General features: G+C 45.6%; 1 protein-coding gene across 1 annotated transcript in view; it reads right to left on the bottom strand.

The window, feature by feature from the left end:
* Window positions 1-17,590, bottom strand: part of rai1 (retinoic acid induced 1) — a 50,648-nt gene extending 33,058 nt beyond the window's left edge. Inside the window, exon 1 of the mRNA XM_006791521.3 lies at window positions 17,358-17,590. The gene's annotated coding sequence lies outside the window, so the exon portion shown is untranslated. The remainder of the gene's footprint in view (window positions 1-17,357) is intronic.

The following is a 17,590-nucleotide window of genomic DNA, read 5'->3' as shown; positions in this document are numbered from 1 at the left end:
AAGTTTTTGGCAGCTAGAACGATGAAAGTGACAATTGCGATATATCTTTGCATTGGTTATTGTGTGCTTGAGGCATATGTCTGTGTTTTTGTGCATGCAAGACATGGGAGTGACAACAGTAAAGTTGAGGCTTTAAAACTACAGCGATAAGCTTTCAAACATAAAGCTGAAGGAAACTGGTGGGTTGACAACCATTTTCTTTCACAAGGAAGTAGTCATGTCGTCACTGGCTGGTATTTAATGTTCATTATGATAGCTTTAAATACAATGACCTATATGAGGAAATGTACTCCAGCAGCGGGGAGGTGGAGTAGCGGCTGAGATGCAAATACTCCCTCAGTATCTGTCTGTCTCATGTCTTTCTTGCCAGCTCTGAAAGACTGCAAAAACCTCAGACAATAATTCTGTCCTGAATGTGTGCGAGAAGCCAAGAGAGAATGGGAGGGAGGGAGAGAGCTGTCAGCCACTCTGGCTAACCATCTAATAGGTTGCCATACTGAACTGACATTTGAAGGCTAGGGGAGCATTAGTCCTGAAATGAAAAAGAGAGATGAGAGAGAGAGAGACAGGGTGAGAGAGATTGGATATGCAGCAAGTGCGCTGTGGAGTCGGCAGCCCTTATCAATGCATCTGTCTATCCATCCGCTCCACACGGCCTCATCGCCTCTATGATCTCCACCCACCCCAGTCCTCCGCCTCCATGCTCCATCCCTTACTTGCTCTCTGTTTCGCTCTCTCTCTCTCTCTATCATGCCCAGAGAGAAGAGCAGGGAAGGACAGAGATGAAAGGAAGGAGAAGAAATACAGTCGGGGGCGAGCCAGGGAGGGCCGATTGAGCGCATAAGACAGGGGAGGAGGGTGAGAGGAACAGAGCAAAGGGATAACAGCCAAGGACAGAGAGAGAGAAAATCTTAGATGTTTAATTTACAGTCTTTCCTGCTGCAGACAGATTTGTGAGTTTGGAGAAAGACAAATATACGGAGAGAAGCAGACAGAAGGACGGACGTAGAGACAAACATGCACATGGACAGACAAGCAGAAAGACAGCCGAACACACAGACAGACAAACTGAAAATAGAAAGGCTGTCTAACATCTCTTTCTCTTTGACAGCAGCTATTGAGACACTTTTTTTTAACCAAGTGGAGTGAGACCAAAGACTTGAACCTCTCACAGTCCCTTACCCTCAATTTATCTTTTGTCATTTGTGAGTACTTTTTTCCCCTTAACCCTCGTTCACACTTCCCATTTCAATCTTTTGTGAACTATCAAAGGTAATTCATTGAAAATTGCTGCACCTCTGTGAACTGAAGTAAAATGGCATTGTTGCATTGGTTTGGACAAGTTACCATTACTGAATGGCTTTTGGAGCTGAATGAAAAACAACCCCCAGTCAACAGATATAGTTGCACACAATCCGCCAAAGCACTAAAATCACTCAGGTGACAGAGAAGGAGGACACTGTGTAATGTTTAATGCTACTAGCTTTGCAAGTCCTCGCGTTATCTTGGCAATGCTACATGAATTATAGCGCATACCCAGTTTAGAGCGGCACGGCATTTAATCTGAGAGATAATAACTTCAGCTGCTAGTGCACTCTCAGCAGTAGTTTTTGCATTGCACCAGAAATGACTTCAAACGCACCATAATGCATCACCTAAAGCCACGCAGCGGTGTTCACTCTTAGGGACTGGGGGGGAGGGAAGAGGAATAAATACACAAATAAGGTCTAACATATGGAGGAAGCAGCGTACTCCATTGCTTGTCCAGGTCAGACCTCAATTCATTCTCCAGCTTGCTGCTGGCAGCTGTTAATTTTGCTAATCTGTTTCTCGGTGTGCAGAATACGCTTGACTAGAAGAGCTCCAAGCATGCAGATTACATCATAAAATGAACCGATGCAGATTTCATATGTAACAAGATCAAGACCCTCGTCTTATTGCTGTGTTCAACCATCCATTTTCTTCCACTTACCCAATTCATTGAGATCCCACAACAGTTAGGAGCCTATCCTAACTGTCATAGGGTGAGAGGAAGGCTATAGCCTGGACAGGTCACCAATCTATCAGAGGTCTAGCACACAGTGACGGACAACTGTTCAAACCTATGACCATTTTAAAACCACATATTAACCGACATGCATGTCTCTGGACTGTAGGAGGAAGCCATATTAGCAGGAGGGAAAAAACTCTGCACAGAGAGCCTGGATTCAAACCCAGCACCTTCTTGCTGTGAGACAAAAGTGCTAACCAAGCTGGATTATGCTGTGTTCAGATCTAAAAATTAATTAAACCAACAAGACTCTGACTCAGATCGAATGATACTGTTTAGCAAAGGGCCTTTCTAAATGTGTAAATGAGCGCTTTATGTCTACAGCTGCTCTTGAAGTTTATTCAAGAGCAGAAGAAGGGAAGGAGAGTGAGTCTTATTGAACAAACTATATAGAAACGTGAAACGCAAAACACACACTGACTCATATGATGCTCGGGATTTAAGCTTGGGCACAACATGATGATCAAAATGACCAAAACCAAGCAGTTCACTACTGAACTGCAACCGTTGACTAGAGAGGGACTAAAACAGTCAAAAGACAATCTGTTTCTATGACAAAAAATATTTGAAAGGTAATTATCAGATAATGATATCAACAGACATGCAAATAAATCTAAAAAGCCATTCCTTTGAAAAAGAAAAAAAAGAAGAAAGAAAAATCCATTGTAAAATGCCAACTGCCACGTGTGCAGTAATAAATTGTCAATTATTGTCTTAGGAAGTGCATGCAGACCTTCACACAAACTCTAATTTCCCCTTTCCCACCTGCCCTGGGCTATAATTATTGCTCTCTCTTGCACAGAATCCTGCAGATGTGTGTGTGTGTGTGTGTGTGTGTGTGATGTGTTGCTAGCACTGGGTGGTCAGACACACAGACGGTATGGTGCAGCACTCTCGCAAGAGATTTCGATAATTAACTTTGTAATAAAGTAGAAGAGACAGAGTGCATTTAAGTACATACATGTGTGTATCACCCAGGTGAGCACTTGTCCATGTCTCTGGTTTCATGCGTCTGTCCATGCATCTGTATGTGCGCGTCTGTCTATAGAGACGGCTGTAAAAGGTAGCTGTGTGTATGTGCACGCGTCCGAATCTGTGCACGAGCGTGTGCGCATGTGCGCATGTGCGCGTCAGTGTGCGGGGAGGTGATAAGCACCTGAGCCCTGAGGCAGCCTTCAGATTTCCCCTCACGTCCTCAGTGAAATCAGCCCAATCACTGCACTGTCATCTGCCTGCCACCAGAGAGAGGCCTGCGCCGCATACTGACAAGCTCATTTGCCTAGCAGTGTGCACACACATGCATACGCACACATGTACATGCCTGTGAACACACGAGCAAGCCCTCACTCATATATGCCCACTAGGTCTTCCACTTTCCACCAAAATTGAGTTCAAACAAAACCACTGTGGGAGACATTTGTTGGATTTGTATTTTTTTTTCCAGGGGTAAGAAAATGCTTCCCTCTTGATTCATTGCCAAATTGAAGTGTCATTGTTCATGACAAGGATGCGGCTCAACTGCCAGCTGAACACTTTAACCCCGACCACATCATCAAATGCCTTATTATTGCTCGGATAAATGCCCTTGCTTGGGTGACTTGCATTAATAATTTATCTGTAGGGAGCTTTGCAGTGATGAATTGAACAGCTGCCTTCATTCTGTTATACTAATTTGGAGGGAGGAAAAAACACACACTTCAAACCTACGGAAAAAAACAACCAAAAGAAAAACAAAACACAAGTTTTGTTTTTCCTTTTTTTGCCAGCTTAAAGTGGGCTTAGCTAATCTAGAAAAAGGTGATGACACATACTTTAGTGCAGCAGCCACAGAAGTGTTTGAAGTGTATTGTTTGCTCAGCTTTGGCTGCACTGCTGGTTAAATCTGAATGTTTTATTCCGTGTCAAACAAAAACTTGTGGGTGTTTTTCAGGGGCTTTAAAATTAATTCCTCCCATGTCTTGCATGCACAAAAACACAGACATATGCCTCAAACACACAATAACCAATGCAAAGATATATTGCAATGATCACAGACTGTCCCTGAATCTCCCTGACCCCCCGCACACACACATAAAAAAACCCCACTGAGAGCAGCGTGGCATCCCCGTGACCCAAAAACGTCCCAAAAGCTACCACACGGGAGCAGGAAGCAGCACAGAGGGAGAGGAGCACGTTAATGACACACGAGACTAAACGAGAGGCTGTGAGTGATGCGCACCGCGGTTGTTCGTGTCTGGAAGTTTTCGGTGGCGTGCATGAGCTAGAAAGAGAAAACACGGAGGATGTATTAATTCTGCATGTGTTTATGCTCCCTGTGTGTGTTTCAGTGCATGCATGGTGGCAGAAGCCACACAGAGCGCTGTTCTCCTGTCAGTGCGATTAGAGGGCTGCACTAACATGGTGGGAGGGGGGAGCGAGCGAGAGAGAGGGAGATAGGGCTGGGAATTTAAAGGGAGGTGAAGGAGATGATGGTGGGTGTGTGTATGTGTGTGTGTGTGTGTGTGTGGGGGGGTGGTCTTAAAAAGCGCAAGGCTACAGATACATCCAGGATTCCTACCAACACACACACACACACACACACACACACACACACACACACACACACACACACACACAAGCAAGGGTGCGGTGAGGTCATTTCAGCCTCTGTCAAAGTTTCGGTTTCACAGGAGCACAGCACGCGCACACGCTCATTTCACCTTGTCTCTCCTTCCTAACCCCCGAAGGAAGCCGTTGTGCGTGCGGGAGTGCGCACGTGTCTCTCATGCGCGTTTGATGAGAGGTTTCCATGACAACAACAGCACCAGCAACCCCCATGGGCTCATTTACATATTCAAGTGCAACAGTGTAGTTGAATTACGGCCGGAAATTGAATGGCTCAATCAATAGAGTGGTGGTGGGGTGTGTGTGTGTGTGTGTGGGGGGGTGCGCATAATGGATGGGAGGAAGGACAGACTGAGGAGAAGGAGCAGGACGAGGAGGAGGAGGAGGAGGGAGTGTTAGCCGACAGGAAGACGAGATGCAGATGATGCAACGGGCCATCATCTTGTATATTTGTGTGAGTGTGTGCATGCCCCCCTCTTTTACGACGACCCATTTTTATTGTCCTCTAGTGGTTAAAGGGAACCGAAAATGAATTCCGTGTGTGTGTCTGTGTCTCACATACACACACCAAACATTCACACACACACAGACACAGTGGCATAGCAGAAATATGGTAGTACAAATTCATTTATAATGATTATAGGCCAAAAAAGAAGTGCCTTGATTGTCTTCAGTCAGAAAAGGACGATCCAATCTGGTTTGAGATTTTTTTTTTTTACTGATGCATGGTATATTTTGATGTGATGCTGTAAATCTTTTTATATGTGTGCTCTACCTGGCTATATTTACTTGGTTGGAACATTCGTATTGCTTTGACTATTATTAGCAGCCTGAGCAAATAGATCTAGCTTTATCTGTAACTGACTTCAAGTTAGAAAGATAGGAAACTAGTGATATAAGCCTCATGAGTCAGCTGCGTTATGTGTCATAGTGTCATGTAATGTCTATTCTAGACTAACGCCCTTCTTCTTTAACCCCAGCCCTACTTTGGTGATCCAGGAATCGACGGTACTGGGATTCTGCACTAATTTCAAGCCACTTGGAAAAGAAGATGAAACAGTAATCATCATCCGCATCACGAGTGACTTGGGCCAGCCCTCTTCTGCTGACCGCACAGATCCACCGGGGACGCAATATCCGTGGCCCACTTTCTCAAAGACAACCTGCTCTCTCTCGCTCCCTCTGTTCCGCTGTGCGTTCGAAGGCCAGACTCTCTAAGCATCAGCAAGCCACCAGGAAAGTAGATTAATCACGTTTTTATTATGATGAGTGAGTTAGGGTGGGTGTAGAAAAGTAAATGGCACTATGCAGCGCAATAACTTTTCATAACGGGAAACAACCGCAAGAGGCTAGCAGCACAACAAGATGTTTACATAAAGGGGAAGGTGCTGACTGGGTAGATTTGTTGTTGTATGCGGGTGTGTGAATGTTGCAACAGCCATGCGTGTATAAAAATAATGCGTGCGTTTGCTGGTGCAGGCGTTTATTGAGTATTTTTTTTCCTGTTACAAGCACACATTCATATGTATCTTGTGGATGTTTACAGATGAGGATGTGCGCAGACATCTGATATTTTGGTGCAGTGGCATAACAGAACGCTGGGCCAAACACGAGGCTGTTATCAGCAGTTGCTTTGACAATGGAGCCCCAGTGGTCATGGGGACAGAGGAGTGCGAAAGGAAGAGGAGGAGGAGGAGAAAGGAAGAGGGAGAGTGAGATGGAGGGGGGGCAGGAGGAGGGTGAGGTCTGCTGGAGGAATCGGTGATGGGGAAAATGGATGGAAGGGAGGGGGGGGGGGCACTAATGGCCTGAAAACACAGCTGGCTGCAGACACCCAAGGACAGAGAGGCTGAAAGAGTGAGAGTCAGACAGCAAAAGAGCGAGCGCAAGAGACGGAGGGACCGTGCAAAAACGATAAAAATAGAGGGGCGTGGGGTGTGGGGTGGCGTGGTAAGAGCGCAATAGAGGCGTCTCGTCAACGCGAGAGACGAAGGATGGAAGGTTATTTTCTTGTCATGCCTTTTGCATCTGTTCGCCCGCCGCGGTGAATGTACACACACACGCACGCACACACAAACAAACACGGGGACGCTGCCGCCATGCATGTCAATGAATTATCCATGGAACAATGGCAGTCCTTCATATTAATGAACATAAATGAGGGGATGGAGGATGGGGGCTGAGGCTAAAACAGCATGAAATTCTCTGATTGCCTTCAGTTCCAAACATTTATGACAATAATTACCATTTGATTAGAGGATCTTCAATTATCCTTCAATGCATTCCTTGATGATGTATATGAAAGGTCGTTGGATTACATAATTTCTACCCTAAAATACTTAGATGTTGCTGATTATTGAGCTGTGAAACTCATTAATCAGTAAGAGTACCCCATAACAACAATGTGGCTCCTACATTGCCAGTAACCCTTGGCTCCTCTTACCACTGCACCTCAGCTGTTAACCTTGACGATGACATTATACACACTGAATATATTAACGAGGATGAAGGTGCGTGCGCCTATGTGCGAGCATGTGGCTGCTTGAATGAGGCAGGAATATGCAATCACACGTCATAACCCGAAAGTGAGATAGAGGGGTGGAGAAGGGAAGAGTGTAATGGGTGTGAGGATAGCATGCTGAAAAGGGAGACGATTGGTGTTAGACTAGCAGATGTGTGCTGAAGATGGAAAAAGGCGGAAGGAGGAAAGAGAAAGAGGCAGGAGTGAGAAGGGAGGAGGTGTGGTGTATAGGATGTTGATGGAGCGTGGGGGGGGTGGGGGGTGGGGGGGGGTGATGGAAAGACTGGAACAGGGAGCTGACACACACGCTGCGAGAGAAAGAGAGTGAAAAGAGGGGGAGAGGAGTAAGAGGAGAGCATAAAAGGTTAAAGAAAGGGGAGCCGGGGAGAGAAAGATGGCTAGCGGAAGAGGCAGGGAGAAACAGTGAAAGATGGAGGCTCTGAGAGAAGATAAAGAGAGTGAGATGGGGATAACTCAAAGGAGGGAGGAAGCTGCAAAGCAGAATGCTTTATTGAAAGATGGAGCAGTTACGGAGAAGAGAGGGAGGTACAAAGAGGGATGGAGAGAAATTTCAAAGGAGGAAGAGAGAGAGGAAAAACATGGAAAAAGAGAGAATAACTTACTGCCACTTCTGAATTACTAACTTGTCCTAAAGGATAAGAAAGGGCAGGACTTTTTTTTCAGCTAATGTAAATTTTTGAAGCTGCTCACAATTATAATGTTTTATTCTCTAAGAAAGGCAAAGATAATTTCCTGAAACTGCCGGGCAGTGTAGCTTTTCGACAATATCTCCCAGTTGGAAGTAAAGATTGCATTTATCACGGGTCTATTTTCCGCTGCGGATTAATACGCATTAATATTCATTGCAGCAGGACAGTATATGAAAGACTCGCTCAAAATAAACTAGCCTGGAGTTTGTCATAATGAAGTAAAGTGTCACCCGATGCAACACAGTGGCTCATTTATGCGCTTTTAATAGTTTCTTACCGCCGTAGCTCTCTGGTGTTGGGTGCACAGAAAACGCTCGCCTTTTGGACCAAGTTATTCTCTGTGTCGGCCTTTTATGCAGGATTTGTTGACAGTGAGAAAAATGTTTAATACTGCCGTCTTTCTCCTACATAAATCTGATGCATTTGCTTATTTTTGCTCTAGTTTGTACCCAAGCTCAGCATGTGCCTTCATTATGTGTGCGTTTTTGTGTGTGCGTGCGTGCATGTGCATGTTCATGGGTGTCACACCGCATGAATAAATATGGCCACGGAGATAGCCCAGGGTTTGTTGACTGCTCTGATGTTTAAATTTGTGCTGTGGCTTCTCCCAGCAAAGCTTATGACTCACACTCTGATACAAGCTAACGCGCTAAAAGCAACAGTGGGTCAACGCTAAGCTATTCTAATTTAATGCTGAGGGGAAAACTGCTTAGGTAGCTGTGAATTGTTGCCAGCCTTAGCTGAATCCACCGCCCGGATGCCTGTGCTCGTTGTTTTGGTTTTTTTTTTAGAAAAAAGAAGAAGATCAATGCTTTTGAGAGTGATTCCATGGATGTTACTTCATTCTAATACCATTGACACAGATTTTGCTATTAGCCAGCTAGGCTAATGCTTTCTAATGCATTCCCGCTTTGGCTTTGTTGGTTATCCAGTCAGAATAAGAGTTTAGCATCCTGTCTGACTCACCGAGATCTCATTACAGATCTCCCCGGCTCTACAAACCCCCGTCACCAGCCTCCCCTCTTTCACCCATCCATCCTTCAGCCTCCCCACCCCTACTTGTCTCATCCATCTCTCTATTTGCACTTTGCCCCTCTTCTATCCTGGTCTTTTTAGTATGCATTGCTATGTAGCCTATGGCTGCAGGTGAAAGTCAGTGCTTCCGCATGAGTCTCTGTGTGAAGGTGTGTGTGTGAGGGGTGGGGGGTGTCTGCATATATTAGTGAGCATGCATGTTAATCCCGGCTTGTGCAAGTGTGTTTCTCCATCGTAAAGACAGACATGGTTGAGCGAATAGGTGGCTGATCTAGATTTTTCTTGCATGCACACGTATACATGCACACGGAGACACACACAGTACGTACACACTGAGTGTTATATTGTGGTAATACAGATGGCTTTTTTGCAGCCCAGCTGTGCTCTGTACATGTTTGCATCTGCGTGTGCATGTGCATGATTGATTACTATTCTTATCCTGTACCAGGTGCGTCGGCTGTTCAGCAGCCTTCACTCTCACACTCTCCTTCCCTTCTTCTCTCTCTTTATATCCTTTTTTGGGCTCAATAAACAGGTTTTTTTTAATCTCCAAAATGGTAGGAATAATAAAAAGCAATATCAATGTGCAGTACAGCGAAGTCGCTCCATTCTCAGCACTCATTATGTTTAGCTCGACGTAGCAGTAAGACATCCTAACAAGTCAGATAATTGATGATATCAAATTATAATTTAATTTCAAAAATTTGGCTTACACTTATCCCTCATCTGAGCCTCAGGTAATTTTGCGTTTTGTGTGTGTATATGTGTATGTGTTCTGGCTGGCTACCATGGCTACGCCTGGGCCAGTCGATACACATCTGAGTGAGAGGTCATTAGCATCTCCCTCATGTTTTCTCTGCATGAGAACATCAGCAATTAGCTAGGTCCCAACTATGCCCCTGCTCACCCTCATCCTGTCTGGTGGTTGAACAGCGCACCTTGGGACGTGGCTACCATCTAGATCAGAAGCCAGCATAAAGCGTATGTGTGACGTGTGTGCCATGATTGTTTTGTTTATACTTAGATCTTTGTCTGGAACAGTTTGGTCAATTTAGCACAGCTTGCCATGTGAGTTGTGTACTGTTGGGCTCGCTTCTGAGCTTGACTGTCAGTTATTAGCATCTGACGTGTGTTTGACGTCTAAGATGCGTGTGTGTGTGTGTTCACGTGTCTGTATTTGTGAGCGCATATATGTGTGTGTGTGTATCCAAGGTGATGGGACGGCTCTGACAATAACATACTGATAAAAAAACAAAACCAAACAAAAAACTCTCCTATGCCCCCGCTCAACACCCACCTCCGCAATGCCGCAACCTCTTTCTCATAGAGACACAGACAGAAGAGAAAGAAGAGAGGAGGAAAGCAAACAGGGAGAGATCAGGGGATGAAAGGTAGGTAGATGCTAAGCAACAAACAAAAAATAGCGGTGGACAAAAAGAGAAACAGTAGGAAAACAAACAAAGTGGCTGAAAGTTGCTGTTGACATTGTTTGTCATCCACATACCAGTGCTCATTGTTACCCGACCAGCCCTTCCCATCACCAGAGCAACGGCCCATTGTCTCTGCACATCGGCATACCGACGTGCCCGCTTTACCCAGATCTGGCACCAGGCCTGTACCCATTTTCTGATCGCGCAAGCAGAATGGCGTTCATTCACTGCACCGCCTGGCTGGCTGGATGGCTGGCTGACTGTGTGGCACTGGTTGCTATGGAGGCTAATTCACAGGCAGAGAACTCACTTTGTGTTCATAGTACAGAGGCAGTCAAGCAAAACATACAGGCACATGCAGCCACGCACACGTGCGTGTAAGCAAACAAGCATGCAACCTGGCAACAGCACTGAATGCGGGGCATGGCTGATGTACTCAACGGGCGCTGGAGAGGAGCCGCAGCATTGTTTTTTACCTGCGTTTGCAATTTGCTGTGCTGTAATCGGTCAGACAGGCCCAACATCGCTGAAACATAAGTATATGTACTATATGTGTGGGAAGCATGCTTTTGCACCTAAGTGATGTAGCCCGCTGAACCTAACCCTGTTGAGTAGATGAATGCAGGCACTTCAACTTGCATTCCTCAGCCACACATGGTTATTTGTTTCATGGCATGTGGTGAACTGAAGAGGTTTAGCAATAAAATACAAGTGTGAAACGCTATGACTATGAGTACTCTACAAAAGTAGCTCGGCAGGATTCACAACTCAAAATAATTCTTATTCACCTTTTAATGGGTGAATCGGTGCTATTTAAGCCATTTTCACTCATCTCTCTTTAGGACCAACGTATATTTAAGCTAGCTTTCCTCTGATTGGCTGCCTCACATAAACAAAAGGATTGGAGCAGCAGGTGGGTTGGGCCCCTGTGCACACACAGGTGAGATGACCATATAATCCATTATCATTATCATCATATAGAGGCAAGAATTGCAAGAAAAATGATCTGTTTTGTTTATTTTCACTTTGAGACACTTTAAATGTGCTGCTTTTATTTCTTATTTCTTTAAGATAATGAAGAATTTTACTCATGTTACCCATCTCACAGCTATCCAGGAATATGTCTCCAAAGTAATGTTTTAGGTTCTGTGTCTGCATGTGTTCATATTCATGCTGTCTGTTATACTGAATGTTGGGAAATGAAGTTCTGTCAGACTGATGGTGCGCTGTATCTTAAGTTCTCACCCCAGAGAATCTTCTGTGTTCTAACCCACATTTACCAACAACAACAGGCATCACTGATACATTCAACTTAACCTAAATACACTCTGTTCATATACTCAAGTTGCAGTATGCTCACAGACACATCCACCTCTCTCCTATACCTTTTCTTTCTCTACCCTTGTCTTTCTTAATTGTCATTGTCACAAATTTAGCAAAGATACTTCAGAAACATCACTGTCAAAACAGTAAAGGGAAAAGAATTGTGTTCGTGTGACAAATAAATCCTAATTCGGGCTGTTAGGTAAGCATGTGTGAGTTTTGCGTTGTAAGTCATTTCTTCCCCTTTCTCTCTCTCACGCTTCTCGTTCTTTCTCACCTCGCTGTTATGTAACTCCAGCAGCTGTTTGAAGACGCAGGAAGGGGGTAGGTGGGTAGAAAACTTTTCAAAGTGTGTCTCTTGCTCCTTGATCAGAACACAGGAGAGAAACGGGTGACAGTTTCTGGTTCCGCTACAATACTTGACAATCGCCCGGTCCCATCTCATGCGCTTTCTTCCTCCTTCTCGCATAACACACGCGACCGATCTCCCCGCCTGACTTGTAGCCGTTTCTCCATTTTGCTCAAGTGTTCCATATTGCGTTATGGTTATCATTTCATTTTACCGTTCCCTAATCTGTCTTTCTCTGTTCCTACGTCTCCCTGATCTCTGCTTTACCATCACTCTTCAATTGTTTCCCTCTTTTCTTGTTTTCTCCATCTGCCTCTTTCGCTTTTTTTACTCTTTCCAGCATTATTGTCATCTTTTATTTGCCTGATTTGATTCTTCTATTTTTCATTACGCGTCTTAGCTGAACAGCAGCAGCACTCGTTTACCTGCACGCACACACAGACACACACAATATACATTCCAGCCAAAACTGAGGCCTTGCTTGCTGGACACACAGGGCTGAACAGCTGTGCAGGCAAAGAAAACTTAGTCCCACAATTGCAAACTCACCCAAAAACTTTAATAATAACAAGCATATATATCATTCTCCATATGCTTGCAGAAAGGAAGGCGTGAGTGAAGTCATTGTATTCGCGAGCAGAATCACCCCTACCCTCGCTGATGCTGAGAGAAAGCCCTGATTATGCATTTCTTTACCATTAGTGGGGCACATACAGAAGGCGGCGCCTGTCTGTGGTGTTCACCAACGCACAAGAGTGTTTTATTTCTCACTGCAGCAGACGGCTGATTCTTTCTTGAATGTGAATTTGAATGTTTAGCAGTCACCCCATGGGTGTATTGTGCTAACAAGCTGTCGGTCTCACCTTTGTTACGAAACGCTTTTCCCTACATTTATATATGTTTCTCACGCTATATGTGTAAATGTCTTCATTTCTGATGCTCCACCGACACTTTTATTCATCTCTAATGAGGCACAAACATCCATCAGTGATGAAAGACACCCCCCCCCCCCCCCCCCCCCCCCCCCCAGGCTATCAGCACCATTGCAAAGCAGCGTTTTGTTGCAGTAATCCTGGAAGAGGAGGATGAAGTGCAGAGAAGGGAGAGGAAGAAAGCTAAAGGGGCAAGAGAAGAGCAGGAAAGAAATGGATAGGGAAGGAAGGAGAGCAAAGGAAAGGAGAGAGAGGGGAGGAGGAGGATGAGAGACATGAAGGACAGTTGATAAACTGCGCGGAGCTGGACAGCAGCCAGATCCTTTTAATGAGCAAAGTGCTGCACCCAACACCTCACACGTAATTACACGCTCTCTCTCTCTCTCTCTCTCTTCCTCTCTCTCTCTCTCAATTGCTCTCTCATGCACACACACACACGCATTTGCAGGAACCTTATTTTTGCCTTCCCTACTCTGCAGCATCCCACCATCCAGCACTAAGTACTCCCTCCAGATCAAACAAGCAGCTCACAGTAAGCAGCATACAGATGAGCCTTTCCTTTCCCCCTCCTCCTTGCCATCTCTCTCCCTCTCTCTCATCACAACCCCTGTCTTCTCTTCCTGCGGTAACCTCTTGCTACCCCCCACCCCCCACCCACACACACCTCCACCCCCACCCCCAACTTCCTCCCTCTCCATCTCTATCTCTTGATGCTCCTCACTCTCGTGGAGAGAAATACATCAGCCATCGCTCGACAAACACACTACACCGACACTGTCCTAGCTGCTGCTCCAATAAAAACATATTACCTGCAAACTCCATTAGGCCCAAGTGTAAGTCACACATACATACAGACACACACACACACACACAGAGTTGTGAATATAGCGAGCTTCTGTGTGTAATCAGATCTAGGTTAGCAGCCGTCGTATAATGTTCACTGGAACAGCATGTACCCACCCCATCACACTGCACTCAAACTGAGCTCCTGGAAATACACAGTGTGTGTTTGTGTGTTTGTGTAAGGTCTAATGATGTCCACGCAGGCAGAGTTTTTCAGGCTTGTGTGTAAGTGCAGAAGCAGACGTGATGAGAGGAAACGTACGCCTGGGTTTGAACTTGTATTAGGATTTCAGAGCGGCGTCGTGTCGCACACTGTGTGTCTATACTTTCATGAGCACATGTGTGTTTCTGCGTGTGTGCTTCATGTGTTAGAGAGCCCGTGGGGGATCAAATCAGGTGTACAAAAGGACAAGCATGATTTCATGCTTTGAAGTTTCAGATTAAAAAATAGCAAACAACTCGCCACCAGGTAGTGTAATAATTTTCATAAACATGCGATTTGTGGTGCGGTTATTTAATGTGCGACTACATTATAAGTAAACCTGGTCTGAAACCTGAATGTTGAACAGTGAACCCTGCGGTTCTTGCAGTGTGGTGAATAGCTTGTGACACAGTGGCACAAGCTATTCCCGCTATGGCACAGGCAATGCATATGAGAGATAGAGTAGGTAGGGACCTGCAGCTCATTTTTTGCGACCTTTAGCCGGTAATTTCATCCCTGCGCACAACATCTGTGTGCAGTGTGCTCACGCCAAGCTGCTGAGGTGCTGCTGAAACACACAGTTACTGCAGACCTTGACAGAGGACATCGTGTTTGAGAAATCATTGACGATAATTGACAGAAATCATGACAGCAATGGGAAGGTTACGGGAAGATTTACGGCTGCTTCATATGAGAAAACAGAAATTGTCACTCAGTATGAATACAAATGACATGCTATGAATCATAGGTGGAGTGTCCACATTCGTTAGCTGATGATGGTGCTGTGGTCTGGCTGCTTGCTACAGCCCTGCTTGTGTTTGTGCCTCTTCTCTTTAATGAGGGACAAACACTCTCTCTCTCCCCGACTCTCTCTTTCTCTGCCTAATAACCCCTCACAGTAAATAACCATGAGCCTCCGGGGCAATTAGACGGGCACTTGGGGCTTATAGTGTGTTGCTTGGAAACTCACAGAGACACACGTGCACACCGAAACAGCCTAGTTAAAAATGGTGTTATGGAGTAATTGAGACATCCGATGTAAACAAAGCGACGGATCAATGCCGAGATAGAAAGATTAAAAGTTAAGGAGAAGAAACTTTGAGAAGAGAAAGACAACCGCTGGGTGTTTTAAGTCTTTAACAAGGATGGTGTCTTGTCGTCCTTGGTATGTACCTTTAATCTGTGCTTCTGTTACCCATTCTGTCTCCTCTCCTCTCTTTGACCTCACATATTTGTGTTGGTCTGAGACTGAGAGACAGGCAGGGGGTGGAGGGCTGAGGAGGAGAAAGCAAGAGGGACACAGAACAGAGGGAAGCTTTCACCTTTCATTTCACCACAACAATGAGTTGCCAATTTCAGTATGCCCTTTACAGGCCATCATGCACACACCTACGCACACGCGCAAACACACAAACACACACAGAAACCTGCTCTCCACATGACTCCCAATCTCCATGATAATCAGCTTCCTTTCATTGTGTTGCATCATGCAGGAAAGCCAGTGTATAGTCTGTGTGTGAAGGAGAAAGAGTCACAGGAGAAGGAGAGCAGACGATTTGTGTGCTTTCGCGTGTGTTTCTGCATATTGCGTGCAACAGCCTGCCGTCTATTTAGCAGTGATTGTGTGTTTGAGGGAAAGTGCCTTGCCATGTTTTGGCAAAGCAGTGGGGCAGTTCTTGACTTAAGTTTTTCTTTTACACACACATTCAGAATCCTATAGACGTATTGCTGGAAAAGAGATTTGTAACTGTAGATATATGGTGCATTCATTGCTGTTGTACTTTTTTTACGTGGAAAAAATTCATTTCTGCACACGCACACTGTTTACGCGCTTGACGACAATCAAGCCGCTGCATCGCTATAGGGGATCGGCCTCATCTTCCATTCATATATTTTACTCCTTCTCTTATCACTTCCCCTCTCCCGCTCTATCATTCTCTTATTCTTCCTCTTGTGTGCATATTGTCACTATATTTCCTGACACACACACAAACACACACGCCACTGCTGTTTTCCATCTCACCTCTGTTTTCTCTCCCTGACACCTCTCTACACCCTCTCTGCGTTATCGTGTCGTTACCCCTCCTCCCCCGCTGTGCGCACTCTCTCCCTCCCTCTCGTCCTATCCCAGCACATAAACACAAACGGACCTATACGCACACGCACACACACACACACACACACACACACACACACACACACACACACATTGCCGTATCTTTCTCCACCTCCCCCCTCGCTTTATTTACTCTCCCTCTCTCTCTCTCTCTCTCTCTCTCTCTGTCACACCTTCTCCCTCAGCACTCTTCCCTCCCTCCCTCCCTCGCACACTCTCTGTCCACCTCATCCCATCTCTCCCTCTCCTCGGGGTGAACGAAGCTGTCGGCAGCATCACTTTCAGTCAGCAGTGACACTGCAGTCTCGGTGCATCTTTTAATGACACGCTGTAGTAAAGGCACCTCAGAAATGAGCTATGCAGCATGTTGGACGTGCGGCACTCACATATAGATCAGTGTGCATATGTACCGTACAGCATGAATCCAGAGCCAGGAAATAGGCAATGCCATACTAAAAATAGCATATGAGCTTTAACACGCTGTGCCTAAACTCCATGCAGACACACAAACAAAATACAACGATCTAGAAAAATTTATCTGTATGCCAAACTAAACACATTTTACAATCTGACCTCATCACTGGTTTCATAAGATTAATATTGATGTGTGTATTTCAGATTTGTCCTTATGCAATAGGCAGAGTAAACAGCGTGCTATGACACATCGCTGCTCTGACATAGCGTCCTGTTAGAAGACTACGTAACACATCCTAAGGCGCAGGATGCTGAACGGAGCTTGGAAGGGAGGAAAAAAAACAAACAAACCCCAGACAAACAGAAAGAGAGGTTGCAGCTCATGCCTCCGCGGCTTGTTATCCATGTGTTTTGCAGGCAGATATGGCTTTAATTTTTTTTTTTTTGGTGCCTGTTGTTTGGACAGATGCTGGTGGAAAACAGGGTTGAAGCAGGTGTTGGGAGTGTGTGTTTATGTGGGAGGCAAATGTTCTTCCTCTCTGAACCCCCCCCCCCCCCCCCCCCAAAAAAAAAAAAAAAAAAACCACCCAGCAAATGAAAATAGAACGCAGTCCCACGAGAGACCCTGCTGTCCTCTATTCAGCATGCACAGGCACACACACACACACAGGCACACACAGATGTACACATCGACAAAACAGACACAAACAGACACAAACACACCCCCTTGGCCAATACACCTTGCTCACACTTCCATCTGCACTGTGCTGCGCTTCAACTTGTATCCTGCCTTAGAAGAGATGCAAATGTCAGGGAGAAGCGTGGTACCTGTGTTAGGGGTCAGCCGTTCTTTCCTTCTTTTGTTGGCCCTTCCAGTCCCCCTCTTGTTCAGCTGGTCTGAGCTGAGGTGAGCTGAGCTGAGCCGAGCCAAGCGTACAGCGGCGAGGCTCAATCCTTTTAGCCTGCGATGCTGAAAATGGCACCAGTATTCCCTGATAGCAGCAGCCTGCCTGCCTCTCTCTCTCTCTCTCTCTCCTGCTCTCCCTCTCTCCTGCTCTCTA

Source organism: Neolamprologus brichardi, chromosome 4 (assembly GCF_056152115.1).
Source record: "Neolamprologus brichardi isolate AB-2024 chromosome 4, ASM5615211v1, whole genome shotgun sequence".
In the NCBI taxonomy this organism is placed as follows: domain Eukaryota; kingdom Metazoa; phylum Chordata; class Actinopteri; order Cichliformes; family Cichlidae; genus Neolamprologus; species Neolamprologus brichardi.
Note: the sequence above shows the minus strand (reverse complement) of the source record. Positions and strands in the feature narration are given on the sequence as shown.